The sequence below is a fragment of the Vulpes vulpes genome, chromosome 8 (assembly GCF_048418805.1).
Source record: "Vulpes vulpes isolate BD-2025 chromosome 8, VulVul3, whole genome shotgun sequence".
NCBI lineage: Eukaryota > Metazoa > Chordata > Mammalia > Carnivora > Canidae > Vulpes > Vulpes vulpes.
The window spans coordinates 95,440,400-95,460,727 of NC_132787.1; the positions used below are offsets into that span (position 1 = coordinate 95,440,400).

General features: G+C 36.0%; 1 long non-coding RNA gene across 2 annotated transcripts; it reads left to right on the forward strand.

Annotated features, from left to right (window-relative positions):
* The first annotated feature begins 145 nt into the window (after window positions 1–145).
* Window positions 146–20,050, forward strand: LOC140600024 (uncharacterized). Of its 2 annotated transcripts, none has more exons than XR_012003212.1 (3): window positions 146–347; window positions 19,294–19,357; window positions 19,792–20,050. It is a non-coding gene; the product is annotated as an uncharacterized lncRNA (long non-coding RNA). The 2 variants fall into 2 exon arrangements; XR_012003211.1 differs by lacking the exon at window positions 146–347 and adding an exon at window positions 16,549–16,767.
* The last annotated feature ends 278 nt before the right edge of the window (window positions 20,051–20,328 follow it).

The following is a 20,328-nucleotide window of genomic DNA, read 5'->3' on the forward strand; positions in this document are numbered from 1 at the left end:
CTAAGAGTTCCAAGTTGGGAAGAAACCATTTATTGTTTTATGTGAATATAACCCTACTTTCCATTTTGTGTTCAAATATTTGTTATCTTTATTGTGATGCTTATAGTTCTTGCTAACATTTGAATAACAATAACTAAAGATTACATCTCTTATAGCATACATTGCTTTCTTATTCTTCAGGCCTGCCTAACTTACAGTGGAGAGAATATCTCTGAGTTTGAGCTAATCATTGATGTTTTATGCCTTCCCAACTTGCTGGGGAATAGCTTAACCCATGGAGAATGTCAGATGCTCGATGGAAAAGCCTCTGCAGACTTGGTTTTCATGTAGCTCATCAATTTAGGAAGGTTTGTTTTGTTTGTTTGTTTTGTTTGTTTGTTTTAAGCAGTATGATGTGGTTTTAAGACTTTTTTCCGGGACGCCTGGATGGCTCAGCGGTTAAGCTCTGCTTTCAGCTCAGGCCTTGATCCTGCAGTTCAGGGATCGAGTCCCACATCGGGCTCCCTGCGTGGAGCCTGCTTCTCCCTCTGTGTTTCTGCCTCTCTCTATGTCTCTCATGAATAAATAAATAAAATCTTTAAAAAAAAAAAAAAAGACTTTTTTCCCTCTTTTTGTTGATGCAACTCACATAACATAAAATTTACTGTGTTCGACTAAACGTTTTTCAGCATATTCACAAAGTTGTACAGCCAGTACAACTATGAGTCTAGAACATCTCCAATGCCCTCCAAATAAGCCTCATATCCATCCACAGCCACTGTTTCCTTTTGCTCCTAGCCCTGGCAACCACTTTCTATCTCTATGCAGTTCCATGTTTTGGACATTTATTATAAATGGAATCATGATATGCTATATGTTGGCAAATTGAACTCCAATAAAAAAATAAAATAAAATGGGGCAGCCCTGGTGGCCCAGCAGTTTAGCACTGCCGTCAGCCCCGGGCCTGGTCCTGGAGACCCGGGATTGAGTCCCATGTCAGGCTCCCTGTGTGGAGCCTGCTTCTCCCTCTGCCTGTGTCTCTGCATTATCTCTGTGTGTGTGTGTGTGTGTCTCATGAATAAATAAATAAAATCTTTAAAAATAATAAAATTAAAATAAAATAAAATAAAATAAAATAAAATAAAATAAAAATAAATTAAATAAATGGAATCACACAATATGTGGCCTCTGTGTCTGGCTTCTTTCATTTAGCGTAGTATTTTTAAGGCTCATCCATGTGGCATCATAAATTGGTATTTCATCCCTTTTTGAGGCTGAATAATATTGAAGTTTGAGATATACCACATTTTGTCTCTCCATTCATCAACTGATGGACAAGCTGCCTACTTGAAGAGACTACCTATTTTTGATTGCTCCCTGCCATGCAGTAATCTCAGTGTTTACAGATCTTACAGATCTTACAGATCTTACTGCACTGCACTGTTGGTTAGGTGAGTCTCTCTAATTCTGAAACTCAGTGTTAGTAAGAGCATGTCCTTGCCTCTAAATGAAAGCTACAGTCTCTGTTATCACATTTATTTGTAAGAACAGTGATATTTTGACCTCCCAACTGTATTAACATATGTATTTTTTTAAGTTAACAATTGGTTCCAAACCTAGTGGAAAGGAAGGGTGTTATATATTGGCTCATCCTGAGCTCCTGATAGTAATCAATTTAAGCAGTGAGCATGATCCTCAGTGTCATTATGTTATTCTTATCATTGCTGAGGCTGTCATTGTCATCATCTCAGCTGGACACTTGCATTTCAGCCTGTTTGGTTCTTACAAAGTCACACTTGGGTTTCAGAATGTTCTTATGTTTCTCAGATATTCCCATAGATTAGTTTCAAGAATAATGGTTTTCTCTTTTTACAGTAATCCATATGGTACCCTTTTATCTTCTGCATTCTCATGTTATTTTCAATTTCAATTAGATATTCTCTCTCTCTCTCTATATATATATATATATATTCAAGTACGCAGTATATATATAATTATATATATATATAAAGTATATATATATACTGATATATACTGATATATGGATATATATATATATAAAGTGGATATATATATATTATATATCTTGATAATATAATCAAGTATGCAGTATATATATATATATATATACATATATCCATTCATCAACTGATGGACAAGCTGCGTACTTGAATATATATATATATATATATATATATATATATAGAGAGAGAGAGAGAGAGAGAGAGAATGTATACATATATACATATATCTGTGCGACCATTATTACCCATTTCCAGAACTCTATTCATCTTGTAAAACAGATACTCTGTCCCCATTAAACAGTAACCTCCATAAATAATAACCTCCCAGCTCAGTAACCACTATTTTACTTTCTATGTACTTTCTTTTTCATTTCTTTTTCTTTTTTATTAATTTCTTCTTCTTCTCCCTACCCCAGCCTCTTTATGGTAACCACCATTCTTCTCTGTTACTATGGGTTGTTTTTTTGTTTTGTTTTGTTTTGTTTTTTTAATATTCCACATATAAATGAGATCATATAGTATTTCTTGATCTGTTTGGCTTATTTCACTCAGCATTACAACCTCCAGGTTCATCTATATTGCTGCAAATGGCAGGATTTCCTTTTTTTTTTTTTTTTTAAGGCTGATATCTATTTTACATTTTTTTATATTTGTTGATGAACACAGACTGTTTCCAATCTTGGCTATTGTGAATAATACTGCAATAAAAATGAACTATAGGTATCTCTTTGAGACATTAATTTTATTTCCTTTGGATATATATCCACAAGTAAGACTGCTGGATTATATGGTAGTTCTCTTTTAAATCTTTTGAGGAGCCTCCATATTATTTTCCACAATGGCTGTACATTAACACAATGTACAAACATTCTCTTTGCTCCATTTCCTTGCCAACACTTGTTATCTTTTGACTCTTTAATAATAGCCATTCTAATGGGTGTGAAGTGATATCTCATTGTGGTTTTGATTTGCATTTCCCTGATGGTTAATGATATTAAGTATCTTTTTAGTGCTTTGTTTTTTAATTGATTTTTTGTTATTAATTTTAAGAGTTCCTGTATATATTTTGACATATGGTTTGCAAATATTTTCTACCACATTTTCTTTTCACTTTATTGTGTCCTTTCTTCTGTAGAAACTTTTTAGTTTGATACAGTCCACTTCTTTATTTTTGCTTCTGTAGCCTTTGCTTTCAGTGTCAAATCCAAAAAAATCACTGCCAAGAGCAACTTCTAGGAGCTTTTCCCCCTATGTTTTCTTCTAGGAATTTATATTTTAGGTGGTACGCCTAAGTTTTTAATCAATTTTGAGTTGATTTAGGGTGTGATGCAAGATAAGGGTCCAATTTCATTATTTTTCATATGGATGTCCAGTCTAAAATTAGTGTGGAACCATAAAAGATCCCAAGTAGCTAAAGCAATCTTGAAAAAGAACAAAACTGGAAGTATCATACTTCCTGATTTCACACTATATTCAAAGCTAAAGTACTCAGAACAACATGGTACTGACATAAAAAAAACAAATATATAGATGATTGGAACAGAATAGAGAGCCCAGAAATAAACCCATGCACATACAATGCAGTCAGTGAGACATCGCCTCTGTTTTCTTTTAAGAGTTTTACAGTTCAGGTCTTATGTTTAAGTCTTTAATCCATTTTGAATCAATTTTTGTGCATGCTGAAAGATAAGGATCCAATTCCACTATTTTGCATATATATATTTTTTATTTTTAATAATCTGAAGAAAATATGATAACATGCTAAAATATTAGTTAATTCTGGCAAGTGCATATGTGGATGTTGTCACATATTACTCTCTGAATCTTTTTTATATACAAAAAGACATTACTTTCTTAACCTTGTAGAAATTCAAGATAATTTCCATTATATAAAACATCTTTTTATATAATTAGAACAGGATGATCAAATTAAGGCCAGAAAAGAGGATGGCATAGAGACGAGAAATATATGTAGGAGATTAAGTAGAAAGGAGACAGAATATTGTGTATTACCCTTGATTATATGTGAAGGGATGGATCCAAGTAATTGCAGATAGTGGAGATCCACTGTAATGATTAGAAATGAAGAGAAAAAAATGTAACAGATGCAGGCAGACATATACATGTGGCTTATTTATGACGCAAAGATTCCCATCCAATGGTTTCTAATGTTTTATTATCCACATGAAGCATAGATTGACTACTGAGATTGAGAAGAGTAACAGAATGTGGAGTTTGAGGTATTTCGAGATTTTGTGTAGGAAATGGGAGTGAGGCCTCAAGGGGTATATATAGCAATGGTCGTACTGTATTTTTTATGTAAATACAATTAGCCAACATATAATACATCATTAGTTTCAGATGTGGAGTTTAGTAATTCATCAGTTACAGTATAACACCCAGTGCTCATTACATCACATGTTCTCCTTAATGTTCATCACCCAGTTACTCTGTCCCCTCAGTCCCCTCCCCTACAGCAACCTTCAGTTTCTTTCCTATAGTTAAGAGTCTCTCCTGATTTGTCTTCCTCTCTGATTTCTTCCCATGTGTTTCCCCTCACTTCTCCTATAATCTTCCTTCTTATATTCCTTATATGAGTGAAACCATATAATAATTGTCTTTCTCTGATTGGCTTATTTTACTCAGCATAATACCCTCCAGTTCCATCAACATCAATGTAAATGATAAGATTACTAAGGGAAAATAGTATAAATATAGGAAAGATTGGGTTTAACAGTATTAATGGGGGTGACTGTCTATTGTTAGAGGTTCTAATAGGGGTGCAATTGGTCAAGCACTTACTAGCAGTTCAGGTATAGATGGAGAACCACACAATCCCATAGTTAGTTAGATTCAACCACAATGAGATTCTATTAAGTGTATATGATAAAGATAATCACAACTTAGTTTAGCATATTGTCAAGAGAGTGGTTAAGTAAAAGAGCAGAGATACTAATTTGGAAAGAGAGGAAAATAAGATAAAGGAGAATCCAGGAAAACAAAAGTAAAAATTCGAATAAAACAAGAAATAATTAAAAATATATAAACAAATATAAAAATATTTTCACAGTCCTTCTACCCGAGAATAACTACCATTGACATTTTGGTGTATTTCCTCTGAGCCTTTAAAAAATACACAGATGTAGGGAAGCCTGAGTGGCTCAAGAGGTTAAGCTTCCAACTCTTGATTTCAACTGAGATCATGATCTAATGGTCATGGGATCCAGCCCCCCGTCAGGTTGCATTCTCAGCAGGGAGTCTGCTTTGGATTCTCTCTCTCCTCTCCTTCTCCTTCTGCCCCTTCCACCTCTCTCTATCTCTCTCTCTCCCCAAAATAAAGAAATAAATCTTTCTTTAAATGGATACAGATATAAATAGACATATATATATGTGTGTGTATATAATGTATACAACATGTTTATATAGTGTATACAATATATATACAAATACATAGATACACACATACATACCATATACATGATCATTTTGTAAGAAAAAATCTATTACACTCTGGTAAGGGTTTTATGTTTCTTTAAATGTATGTGACTATCTTTCTGATCAACAAATATTAATCTAGCATTGATTTAGTGGATAAATAATATTTCTTTTTCTGGAAAATAATTTAACTTATTTTCAAGTGTATGGCATTGATATTGTTAAACAATTATTTGCTATCATAAATACTATTGTAATAATCAAGACTGAGATTAAGTTTTTTATATATCTTAATTACATTCTCAGAATAAGTCCCTGAATATAGAATTGTATCAAAGAGCTAGTAAATTTTAGCTATGAATTATACTCTAGGAGATTTTCACTAATATGTTTTCATACAGTATACAACATGAGAAAGTCTATTTCTTTGCACCCATATCTATACCTATCAATCTACATGCATATAACTATTTTCCTCTCTATGTCTATATATTTGATAAATGATCTTTAAAACTTCCCTAGGACTCTCTAGGAGAGAAGGTTTTATAACACCACCAAGTACAGGAGATGGGATCCAGAAGTGACTTTTTTATAATTATTCAGGGACTGTTAAGGGCAGATACAGATACAATGAACCCTAAACTCACACTTAATTCAGTTTCATAAATTCCAGTTTATTAAACATTCTGAGATAAGACACAGAAAAGAACAATCAGCTCAAATTCTCTCTCTTGGTTCAATTCTTTATCTTTTAGACTGTTGAAATATTCTTTCTGCTACACAAGTCAATCATTTTGTAGTTATTCTTCCTCCTGGCTGTCAATATCCAACCAACTTTCCTGAGTACACAAGCCATTCATGTCACAAAAATCTATTGGGCTGACCATGTAACAAACACTTTGCAAGTCTAGGGAAATAAAGAGATACTCAATTATACAAAAATGGAGAGATTTCTCTCTTTTAGATATTCCTATAGTATTTATTATCCTCACCACTATGAACCTTAAAACACACAAGCTGTAATAGGTAGATTAGGTTTCTCAGGAAACAAACTCTGAGTTGGAGATTTGTATATAAATGGCTTATTGGGAAGGGCTCTGAGGAACAACAAATGCAATCAAATGATGAAAGCAGAATTGGGTACAGAAAAATGTAGACTGGTGATGCATTGCAACATAAATTGAGGCAGTCCCATGGCAAGCTCTTCAATTAGAATGGTCCTTCAGAGATATCCCTCATTTAGACAAGGGAGCTGGGCCTTTGTACTTCCTGCCCCATCAACCAGTCATTGGATGTGTACTGCCTGTGGGGAAGGGGGGTTACCATAGGTGAAGCAACTACTTCTGGCCGAGGAAAGTTCTTGGGGAATACTAATTTGTGAACAACCAGAGGAACAACAGATTCCTACAGAGGAAAAAGATGCAGAATCTAAGAGGCACGCTACAACATTCACTACACAGCCCAAGCTAACTTGTACTACTGAGCCGAGTTCAACTTCCTGTATTCACATCAAGAACTTGCTTATATATGAGTCTTACATCTCCAAATAACTTGCAAACTCCTGGAGATCAGAAAGGGTATATGAAATGCTTTCTGTTTACACATAGATCTAGCATAATGCTTTGTAAGTATTATGCTCACTAATACCTGTTGTTTAAGTTTAGAAAAATCCTACCTCTTACTCCTACAAAACACTGCCTGTCCCTGTCCCTGTATTTGCTTTCTCCCCTATAGCCATCACCTTAGTTTAATAGCCATTCATAATCTGTTGCCTGCTTTGTTGTTTAAATTTTTATAAGCAGTTCTTACAGTTTACTTCTTCAATAAAATTTCTTACATTTATCAGGAAGATGGGGACTTATGTCCTTAAAGTTAACTGGGCAGGGTGGTGAACTTTGAGCACAATATCTTAGAGTGGAGTCATGTATTAATTATCCATTTCTTCTTTTGTATAACCTACATGTTTATTAGGCTTGGCTTTATGCATTTAATGGCAGAAGCTATGTCTGCCTAACCTAAGTCCAAGTATGTGGACCTCTGGATGAGTAGTTTGTATCATGCTTCAGATGAAGTCTCAAGTAAAAGCTGAGAGATACTGGGTGAAGTTGCAGCAGCAGGCATTTGAGGCAACAGCCATACAAGGATTCTGGTCCAACTCTGATTCAAGAGATATGGCCCTAGGGATCAGCCCTACTGCTTTTCTGAAGTTCTTTTCTCAGTGGAAATCTAGCTCTTCTTCACCAATGGAATCTCAGCTTCTACTTCTTGGTTCATCTTTATTCTCCAAAGACAAGAAGACGAAATAAGAAAATAGGAATCCATCAATAGGAAAGACAAATCTTAGAAGAGAGGTATATGCATGGCCATTCAGGGAGGTACACAAGTCAGAGTACATGTGGAATCTAATTCATACCTTGACTTGAATCTACATGTAGAAATTCAAATTGGACCCATTTCTCCCTGCTCCAAGTACTTTTACTTTTGGAGACACAATATATGAATTTTCCATCCTCAGTTTCATCAAATAGAATATGATTAAATTCATTTTCTTTTGTTGCTTCTGTCTTTATCTTTCTTTTATTGGATCTCTTCCCCTTCTTTCCCTCTAATCTACATGATCAGATATCATCTTGTGATGCCTGTTATAAGCCAGATATCATGACAATTATTTTACATTCAACACTGTATTCAACTACTGTACAGTAATTTAGACTTAGAGATTTTTCATATCTTGCCAAAGGCTATACTGCTAGCAAGTGAAAAGAAAACTAAAAGTATGGAATAGTTCCTACTTTTCCAAAATACTCCATGCTATCTATCCACAAATACTTGGAAGGAAAATTCCTGATTGTTGGGCTCAAAAGTAAATAAATAACACCTTTACCAAGTCTACTTTGGTGTACTAGACAGTTCCTCTAAATTTCTGACAACTGCTTGCTCTACCAGAGCAGAAGCCAGCCAAGAGCATCTCCTTAGGTTGGCAGGTGAGGAAAGGGAAATTCAGTCAAGAAAAAAAGCAATGTAACAATGCAGGACTCAAATTATACCTTACAGACATGATCCATTATTAGTATCTGTCCCAGACAATGTTGACTTTTACAAAGTATCACAAGGTTGTGATCGCTAATACACAAAGCTCCATGAAATGGGATGACTAATCAATAAACATAAGCATGAGATGGAATGAAATATATGTTAAGAAATATATACTGTATTAATTTAGCATAGACAGTAACATATTCTGTAGACCTTCTTGCACAATGTAGTGACACACCACTGCGTTATTAATGCTTTGGAAAAATTTATTTATTCTATTCCATTAGTGTATTTTAACAAACATTGCTTTGGGACAGTATGCCTGCCAATTTATGTTTATGAGACTGTCAACATAATTTACATGCAGACAAAAATATGATACAATATTGCCAATGCAGAATTGGCTTGTCAAATGATATTGTCACGAAAAAATGAAACAGTACCCCAGCTGAGGAACTGAGCATATTCATCACTGTTGGCTGCACAGAATTTGAGGTGACACGCTGAAATACATTTAATGCCTTTTTTTTCATGCATCAAATGAATAAAAAGTGAATGAATGAGGTACTTCTGACTGCCATATACCATGCAAAAGCAAATAGATTTCTTGTTTCCCAAGGAAAAAAAAATAGAATAAAAAGAATACATGGGTTTTCTGAAAATTTTGAAGGATTATATTTATTATTCATCTAGAAAACTGAGGACGCTACAAAAATCATGAACAGTCTAGGTGTTCAACCACAGTGATGTAGTGATTGAAATTGTAATGGCAGCAGATTCTGTCAATTTAGAGTTCCTGGCTCACCCAGGATGAAGAGCTGAGGCAGTATGGAACGACAGTAATATGGCCCAGGAAGTGATGATAAAAAATTCAAGAGGCTTTAATAAGACTACTTCCTTTAGAAGTGAAGGACTAGAATTGTGGGTTTGCCTTTTCCGCACTTGAAAAACTCTAGCCCCAAAGCCATCTTTTCAGGACCCTGGTAGTTTCCAGTCCTGGTTTTATCTGAACATATCTGAGCTTCAGTGGTATGTGTGCAAATATTTCAGTCAAATATTTTCTAATTCTGTATGCTAATGGTTTGCAAGTTCAAAGGATTTCATTGGCCAAAGATACACAGCTTGCCCCCAGAAAGGACAGCAGGGATAATCACAGACCTTTGCAAGTCTGGAAGAAATTGCTCTCTGGGAGTTGTCTTCACCTGCTGATGAAAGCTCCTCCAGGTTGGAGGCTTTAGTTGTTCTGGCCCTCGAAGGTGATACTAATATACCCGTGGCTTGTCTGCTGTTGCCAGCTTGGTATAAGAGGAGTGAGTCTCTACTCATAGGAATTCCTAAAGTAAGTGAATATGGCTCCAGTAAATGTCTCTGGTTATAACTTTCATGCTTAGACCTTGTATTTTCAAGGGGAGAAGAAAAAATGTCTTGTTTAGGAACTAGTGAAAATAGCTCATGTTCACGATCTACAGGCTGTTGGGTCAACAGCACAATTAGGACATTGAGTTATCCTCTGAAACTTTTTGTTAACCAAAATGAAACAGAAATCACAAAATGAGACTCCGGTGGACTTTGTGTAGCAGTAGGGGAAATGCACACTCCAGTCTGAAGCCCTGACTCTCCATATACTCTCTGATCTTGTCCTCGGTGTCTTTATATAGGAAACAAGAATTATATTTACCTCACAGCTTCATTGTGAGAATTAAATGGAAAACTGTTGAACCACATGAACTGCCTGATAGCCATTTTTGATGTACCAAAAAATATATGGTTCACCAGCCACAATCCCAGACATGCAATAAGTGCATATGAGATGTTCGTTAACCTAAATATATTAAAAGTTGAAGACATTATGCAACTAAAAAGATAGTAAATTACTATTTTTATTACTAGTAGTACTACTACTACTGCTATTATTACTATTCCTCTCTTTACCTGCTGTTCTCCATCAATGATACCTGAAATGGAATCTGTGAAATGTAATATGCCAAATATGTTAGTACCACAATAAAGCATGTGATTAAACATAAGATAGTTTATCTCAAAATGTATTTAAATTGATGTAACATGTATATAGAACTTTAGCTATTTATCTTTATGGCCTCTGGAAACATCAATCCTATTAGAAAATGTTTTCCCTGAAATTGGACTTTAATCCAAGACCCTGAAAACTCTGTTTAAGCTAATGTCTCCTGTTAGATAGCATAGAACCTGCCATTTTCCATTTTATACCCTCATCGGCAGCACTGTCAAAGCAGCAGCTGGCTCCTGCAATTCAAACCAGAATGTCAGTGAACATCCTAATTAATGGCTGGGCAGAAGAAATGATGACAAGAGGGTGTAGATGGCCAGCACACCAAGAGGGGTTAAGGGACAGATACAGCTTCTGATAACTCCTAGGCCCAGATGCATATACAATTCACTAGTAAAGAGGGAGAGAAAGGGGTAGGATATGAAGAAGAAAATTAATACAGGAAAGAGACACTGAGACAGAATTAGGTCGAGGAACGGACAATATGTAATGAGAAAAGGCTGTAGAAAAATAGGATGACGCATCATGAGGGGTAGCTCACACCTGCTGGGTCTGAGAGAAGGAAGTGTTTGCATTAAGCACCAATTGGAATGAATTACAGGACACCTTTCACTGGTCAGAAAAATTTCTTCCTGACCCCAGCTGGTGATCAGATGGTGTCCTGGAGAATGAGGATGAATAGCTCTTGTCAATTTGATCTTCACATTAGAAATTACCATTGCTATCCTATGAAATCATTAAATATATCTTAAAGAAATTGTATTAAAGAAATTTACCTTAATAATAACTTATTGCCAAATGAAGATAATAGAGTTTGTGGGGAAAGAGAATTTAAACAAACAAATCTCTTCCTTCTAAGTCCTTGACAACATAAAGGATTAAAACATATTTTATCCTTATATAATTACATGGACTGATGTACATATTGGTCAAAGCCACTAATAAATTTGACAAATTATTGAATCTGGATTTTTTTAGCTAAAATCCAAAAAAATTCTGATGACATATGCCAAGTATATTTGCACCTGAATCAGAATATTTATAGGCTCTGAAAAGGCTGTTGGAAAGTGAAATCATACATAAGTTGGGTTGGGATAATTTTAGAGTCAGAGACTAATGAAAGAGCCAAATCAACTACCTAAAATAATCTGAACTTTTTAAAAGCCAAGCAAATATGTCAAGACTGAAAAATGCCTCTGAGTGAAAGGACCTTTATACAGCCTTCACTGTATCAGTCAATGTGCTCAGATTATGGCTTCCTACATCATCCAGAACTGTGGCCTTTGACTCTACCACAGAAAGTGGCATCACAGATGAGACAAACATTTGATCACAAATGTACCCAGCACTCCACAAATGACAGGAATAAATACCATCCTTTCCAAAGGGTACTATTGGTAGGTGGCTCACATGAGAGTTTTATTTGGTACATAAACCAAAGCTGGTTGATGTATGTAGGTATCTTGTACTTCAAACTCATGCTATAAAATTCTTTAAAAATAAATTTAAATGGGAAAAAAGTGAAAATATTAAAGAAGGAAAAATATTAAATTTATAAGATTCATGTGAATATTCAAAATGTGTCAAAACTGTGACATTGGTTCTCAAATGATTAGTTGGCAAAACACTAGCTTACTTGAAGGCATAGGTGGCCGTTGGCCAAATCCCCAGATGGTGCAAGGCTAAGATGGACGGAGCCAAAGTTTGATGAGAGAACCTTGATAGAAGTGGGGGATACTGAGCCTAAACTAATATAAATAAATTAAAATAGAAGAAATGTACATTCTTATATTTTAGGTGAAAAACATCAGAACGAGCATAGGAGATGTGGGACATCACCTCACTGCTGATTATGTGGGAAAAACTTGTTTTATTAATAATATAAAAGTTCTGTGCTTGTGTTTGGCCTCATAGTATATGAATTGCATTCACATATCTTTTTCTCTTTCAGCCTAGATAAGCACAGCTGCAAATGAGTCAAGAATTTCCTAAAAGTCTAATTTAATTTGAAATGTAAATAGAAGAATATAGTAGAAGTGGAGGGCAGTGTTAATCATATTCCAGAAAGGGAGGGGAATAGAAAAATAAAATCCTATCACTTTAAATCATGTTTTTCATATTACAGTTAAGATGAAATGAAATGTCTTAATCTTCTGCCCTTTTACACCATAATTTTGTGCTTTCCTACACTCCTATTCCCCTTTGTCAATAATCTGGGAACTTACAACTTTATTCTTAATGTAATTAATATGAGAATAGTCATTTTTTAAAAAAATTTACATTGTTTTAAAACTAGAGTGAGAGAATATTTATTTTGACTTTTTACCTCTTTATGTCATAACAGCTATATTATTGACCTTTTGATTTTTCCCCCCTTCTTCCTTTATCTCCCTATCAGAATACTATAACTTCAGGAGTTTGAGGGTGTGTGTGTGTGTGTGTGTGTGTGTGTGTGTTGAGTATACTTAGCTGGTAAAGGATCTGAGCCTTTGCAAAGTTGAAAATGTTTTTTCTATTTTTTACATTAAAAAAACACAAGTAAGCTGCATAAAATATTCTTACATCACAAAAAAATCTCTTCAAAATCCTATAAATTTTCATCTATTATCTTCTGACAGTTGGTGTTGTAGGGTAAAAAAAATGGAAGGTACTTGAAACTGGTTTATCTTTAAAACACCATGTTCTACTTTTACTTTTTTCCCCTTATTGAATGCTTGCAACATACAATATCTATTTATATTTATTGCAATTCAGATTTTTGTTATTATCTGTGAGGGTATTTTCCTTATACCTTCATGATATAGATACATCATGCCTGACATAGGGTGAGATGTTTCCTTCCACATATAGATATTTCTTCAGGTGAAAGGAATATATTTCCGTTTGATTTTTTCCTTCTGTTACATCTTTGGATGTTGATTAGTTGTCTCTTGTGTTGTTTATTCTCTGTCTACTATATTTATATGTTTTTATTATTCTTACATTTATTTACTTATCCTATTGTTCCACATGTGGAGAGATCTTCTCAAATTTGTTATATATACCACAGTAAAATTATTGTAGAATCATACCTACTTCTTATGATCTCATCACCCCTTGTACTCTTAACCCTCTTGCAATTCTTCATCTCATCTCTCTCTTTTCATCTACCTTGCTATTTCTCCAAAAAATCATCTTATTCTTTATCATTTTTGTTTCCATTTTATAATGTAAAATCTTTCTTTCACTCTAAGGAGAATGCAAACTTTGCCTTTAAATTTTCTCCTGGAAGTTTAGAACACATTATTTCTAGAAATCTTCCTCTAGTCTCCCAGTCTGTAGTATTTCAGTCTGTAGTATTTCTTCAATGCCCACAAGACCACATGAAGAATCTCCCTCCCCACCATTCCTTTATTTCTCATCCTTGAACTAGGCATGATTATTTCAATCATTATTTGTCAACAGACAGTGTGTGCAGTTTGTTTCCTTTCTCCAAAGTTTATTCTCTATACCCATCCTATTTTCTATCAAGGAACTACCATCCTTGCAGTGGTATTTTAAAAAACAAATAGACAAACAAAACTAAGGAGTCAAATTTGGTACTTCCTTCTCTCATAGTTGCTCTGTTCTAGTGCATTAACAAGTGCTATGGGTTTGACGTTGTAAGCAGATCACGAGTATGTTCACCTCTCCACTTCTGTGCTGTCATATTCCTAGCCCAAGGCACCATGATCTCTGGCTTGGACAGTATAGATGGTCTCCTAACTGGTTTTCCCACAACTACGTTTCTCTTGCCCAGAGTGATCTTTTAAATGCAAGTGAACCTGTGATTTCTCAGGTGAAAATTCTTCAGTGACTTCCCATTGCTCTTAGTATGGAAAATCAATGAACTTCACATTACCTACAAGATTCTACATATCCTGGCACTTGCTCAGCTCACCAGACTTGTCTGCTACTCTTTCTGACTGATATTTCCTTTCAGGTTCCTAAACAGAGCCTTTTCCCTTTTGTCACAGGATCTTTGCATTTGTTGTTTCTTCTACCAGAAAGGCTCCCACTCTGTCCCCATCCCACAGGAAATATCCAGTTAATACTTAACACAAATTTTAATCTTTAGCTCAAATTATATCATTTGGTAAAACATTCCTTGACATTTAAGATAAGAATTAGTCCTCTGCTACATATCCTGAGGTTAGACTCTCATTTTCCTTTATGGTACATTTAACCATGTATAAACTAAATTGTACCATTATTTGAATATAGATTTCTTGCATCTAACGGAAATCTACATCACATGGTAACTGTGTCTGTTTTTATCAACATTTGTTGAATTGATAATTGAATCTGTGTCCTCTTCTCAGCTCTATAGTTGAAAAGCAGGTTGAGCTGCATAACTCTGACCCAATCCAACATTCCAAGCAGGCTTTTGGTTAATTCTTTCATGCTGTACTGTAAAAGCATCTGGTCTATGAAAAACTACAATTCCAAGCATGCACCAGAAATAAGATTTTTGGCCTTACCTATAACAGTTTATGTCAAAGGGCTCTACAGTTTACTGCTCCAAACCCCCCAATTTACTCAAGATCCAAATAGGTTCTGGTTACTCTAGACTCATCAAAAGCCACCTTCTTGAAATGGATAAACTAGTTTCTTCAATGCTGCATATCATCATCTCCTTGTTTTACTTTCTTCTTAATTAACACAATTTTCTGAATTCCTTATTATTTGGTTGAGTCTCCACAAGAGTCTTGAACACGGAAAGCCTACCCTGTCTTTATTTCCAATCACAAAAGACAACTGGATAGGATCACATTAAAATGAGAGGTAAAGTATAGAGCCATCTCATCATTATCAGCAAAGACTGTCTTAATTCAGAGCTGCTTAGCCCCTTCTTTGTTCTTGGACACTAATCACCAAAGAAAAGTGCTTTTCCAATGTAATCATAACCACCTTCCACAGACCACAGGTCCTACTTAAAACACTCCTGAGGTTGTGTCCTCAGTGTAAGTGAAATAGTCAGAGGGAAAGTTGCTTTGATCTGTTCATATTTTCTTCCTTGCTAGGCCCCAGGGAAGCCAGCAGAGCAGAAGGCTAGGTGATAGCAGGTCAGGGAGAGCTTGTGGCTGTAGTTTAGGCAGCATGTTGTGGAAAGGAACTGCAGCCACAGGTACCATAGCTCTCCAGAGGTTTTCTCATACACATCCCTGGGAAAGAAGTTATGGAATGAAGGAAGGAAGATATTATAGATAAGAGCCTTTAGGGAAGCAATAGGATCAGCCTCTGCTCAGAAAACAGCACTTCAGTGGACATTATCCCTTCCTTCTCCTACCACAACTGCCTATCCCATGTTCCGAGCCTTGAAGCCTTGCGTCCATGTCTCATGCGACTAAGAATGAGTGGCACCTCTATAGGCACTGGCCTTGCCTTTCATATTCAAACTGTTCTAGGGCCAGCTGCTTCCACAGAAAGCCTGAGCCGTAAATACACTCAGAGAGCAGCAATGATCTGGCAGACATGAAACATATGCTCAAAACCATTGAGTGGGGGCCTGGTCAAATACCTCTTCTTGCTCAAATGAATTAGGAATCTTGATTATGAATCACATTTTTCCTGCTTCATTTATCCCAGGTGATGGTTTGGTCTGAGAACCTAATCTAAGAAAAATTCTATTTGGAGACTGTTGCAAAAGTGTGGTTTCTCTCCATTGTTTTAGAACAAAAATTGGCAGTCTTTCTTCCCTCTATTTTTCCCCCTTTCCTTACCTCTTGTTACTTTTGGTACCCTAGAAAGATTATTTTGTCCAAAGAGACATGTAATATTCCAGATGTATTGCACTGAGTGTGTGTGCAGCACAAATCAACTTGCCTTGAGCTTCTCTGATATATAGCCAGTGTTTTAATGTTCCCATTTATACCGATCTGTAATACATCTTCATAGTGTTGGCTTAATCACAAATGACAAGGGTGGAAAATGTAATAAAGACAGGGGCACATTAATCCACTTTGTATGAAAATGTGGAAAGGTAATCCAATTTTGAACTGCTTGCTCTTAAAAAATATAAAAGTTTGTAAGATTTCTGTATCTTAGTTGGTGAGAAGGCAGTCAATCCTAACGAGCAGTATTTCAGGGTAATGAGGCCTAGGTGCCTCGAGTGTGTGCACGGTGGTGGTGGGCCCAAACTGAGAAAGGACCCCCAGGTGAAAGAGAAAGGAGGCTCTGGGGACCAAGCTGCTTGATGATCTGGAAGCCTGTTTGTCAGGAGATCAACATGCAGACAGCATCCAGGTAAGTTTATTCTGTGTGGGCCTCAGAGAGATTTCAGGGCTAGGAATGCTATTGTTCCTCTCCACTGCATAATCCCTAAGGCTAGTTCATTTGAAAGGTAATTCTGACTCTGCTCCCTAAAGACAAGCCAGAGTTAATTTTGAAAAAAAAAAAAAAAAATCCATTGAAGGGAGGTAGCTATAGCTGAAGTGCATGTTTCCAAACAGGGGAGATGGTGTGAGGGATAGAGTGGTCATAAAGATATCAGATTTGTCCTAAACCACAATTGATGTCATTCTGATAATTGTGCATGTCTGTACTTAGGGTGTGGTGGTGTTCATCAAATGCATGGACATAGCCGCATGTTTAGTGCTCACATGTGCCAGAAGTATAGTGGAAGAAACATGAACTGCGGACTTGGAGGGCATAGAGTTTTAATCTAATCTTCTTTTTGCTCTATGATATATTGAGCAAGTGGTTTAACTCTCTTAAATCTCAATTTCCTTATCAGTACATAGATCATAGATTGAGCTATTTACCTCACAGGACTGTTAGATAAGACCCAGTAATTCTACTCCCATGTATTTACTCAAGATAAATGAAAACAAAACTCATACAAAAGATGCATAAAGAATATGACTCAACCATCAAAAAGAATGAAATCTTGCCATTTGCAATGATGTGGGATGGAACTAGAGAGTATGGGCTAAGCAAAATAAGTCAAGCAGAGAAAGACAAATACTATATGATTTCACTCCTAAGTAGCATTTAAGAAACAAAACAGATGAACATAGGGGAAGGGAAGGAAAAATAAGACAAGATGAAAATAGGAATAAGCTATAAGAGACTCTTAATAATAGGAAACAAACTGAGGGCTGCTGGAGGGGAATAGGGTGATGGGATGGGGCAACTGGGTGATGGACATTAAGGAGACCACTCTATGTCATGAGCACTGGGTGTTATATGCAACTGAGAATCACTAAATCTACCTCTTAAACTAATAATACACAATATGTTAATTAAATTGAATTTAAATTTAAAAAATTTTTAAAGTTGCGTAAAAACCTATAAATGAATATTCACAGCAGCACTGTATATAATAAGCAAAAGGTGGAAACAACCCAGATGTCCATGGATAAACAAAGTGTGGTATATCCATACAATGGAATATTAATCTGCCATAAAGAGTAATGAAGCACTGATGTGACAATGTGAGTGAACCTTAAAAACTTTATATTAAATAAGTCAGTCACAAAAGAAAACATATAATTCCTTTCATATGAAATGTCAAGAAAGGATAATATAAAGAGACAGACGGTAAATTGCTTCGGGCTGGTGAAAAGGGGAACAGAGAGGTGATTGCTAAAGAGGACAGAATTCCTTTCTGAGGAGATAAAAATGTTCTACAATTGACTGTGGTGATGGTTGCACTTATCTGTTAATATACTTAAACCACTGAATTGGGGATCCCCGGGTGGCTCGGCGGTTTAGGGCTGCCTTCAGCCCAGGGAGTGATCCTGGAGTCCCGGGATCGAGTCCCATATCGGGCTCCCTACATGGAGCCTGCTTCTCCCTCTGCCTGTGTCTCTGCCTCTCTCTCTCTCTCTCTCTCTCTGTCTCTTGTGAATAAATGAATAAAATCTTAAAAAAAAAAAAACACTGAATTATATACCTTAAATAGGTAAAGTATATGGGATATGAATTATATCTTAATAAAGCCATTTTTAAAAAGAAATAAAAGAGGTAATATATGAAAAAAATATTCCTAAAGTAGGCACGTGATAAGAACTAAATAAATAATAACTGATGTTATTACTGACCATTATGTTTACCCCAATATATACACAGTTACATAGTGCTAAATATATAGCAAGTTCAGAGTACATTATGCCTGCTTTGCATTTACGGTTTGCAGACCTGACCAAAAGGAGTATACTCTGGAAATCAATACAGAACTGGTAGTAACTTACATAGCCTTAAAAACACAACACAAGTTCACTCAGCCTTCCCTCCACGACCAACTGGCCTCATTCCAGAGGTAGCACCTTTCTTCCCAAGCCCACATCTCTGTCCCTGGGGCAATGGGGCCGAGTGGCTGACTCAGTGCCTTTAACTGGGGTGGCCCAGCATCCTATGAAAGAGACCAACTAAGTAAATCAAATCAGCTCTGATCCTGAAGAACCTAGGCAGGTGGTAAAGAGCCTCCTTTATAGAACATAACACCAGGGAGTAGATCTTATCACTTCTGAGAAACGACTACATCTGAAGAGACACATGGCCCAAGTACTACCAAAATGACTAGAGCAGAGGACTTAACCTCTACTGTCATATTACATGCACAACATCATGAGATCGACTTGTAGTCAGTCATCAGTGTCCCACTGTGGTGGAATGGGATTGTGTCAACTTAGCTAAGTGAAAACTATGGTCCCCTGCAGAGTTCTGGGTTAGTGTGGGCCACATACAACACTTTTCAGAAGATTCAGAGAGCTAATGTGAAACAGCAGCCATATTTTTAATAATGATGACTTCTTGAATTGATTCTAGGTTGTTTGGAATTGATTCTCTGACCTGTATTGAAAGTGAAGGGTGTTTCTGAGCATCTACAATGGTAAGAGAGACTCTCTAATAGTTCATGTCATGCATTAATCCAACAATCATTTAATTAGTCATCTGCATATACATTTAATTAAAAGCCCATAGAAGGTGACCAAGTATTTGCTATCATAGAATACTGTAGGAAAAAAAAAGTTGTATAATATGGTTGGTCGGTTATGTCTAAGTGCACCAGAGAAACTGGAGAAATAAAATTTGGTGGGGAACTTTAAATTTCCAACTAAAGTTCTGTGTCTTACACATCTGCCTTACAGTAATCCCAAGTGAGCTGCACCCTTGTATAATATCCTTCCTTTGACTGCTGGTAGAACCTGTGACTTACTTCTAGCCAATAGAACATGGCAAATGTACAGATCCTACTGTAAAGCAATTATGTTATGTTAATAAGCAATTATGTTAATAGCAATTATGTTATGTCCCTCATAACAGACAATAGAGAAATCCTTTTGCTGATTTGAATAAACAAGCCATTATGAGTTCTGCAGTTCTGTGGAAGAAACATCTTCTGCCGACAAACTCATGAGCTTGGAGAAGGACCTAGGCCTTAGCTGAGCCTACAGTTCCAACCAGTATGTTGACTACAGCTCTGTGCAACTCTGAACAAAGGACTCAGCAAAGCTGTATCTGAAATCCTGGCACATGGAATCTGTGAAATATAATAAAACGGAGGTTGTTTTAAGCTGCTAAATTTGTGGTAGTTTGTTATGCAGCAATAGAAAACCAATAAGCAAAGGACTTAGAAGTTTCTATGACTGCTTTAAAGAAAACCTTTGTATCTTAGAGCCACAAGCTCAAGATTTTTAAAAAACAAACCCAAAGTCTAATCCTGCAGATGGTTGAGTTGTAATTAAAACTGAATGCTCAATTTTGTAAGCTCTTACAATAAAGTTAAGATATTGACTAGAAATAAAGGAAACTCTGAAAATTGCGGTGGGGGTAGATGAAGTGATTTCAGTGAAGCTGGTG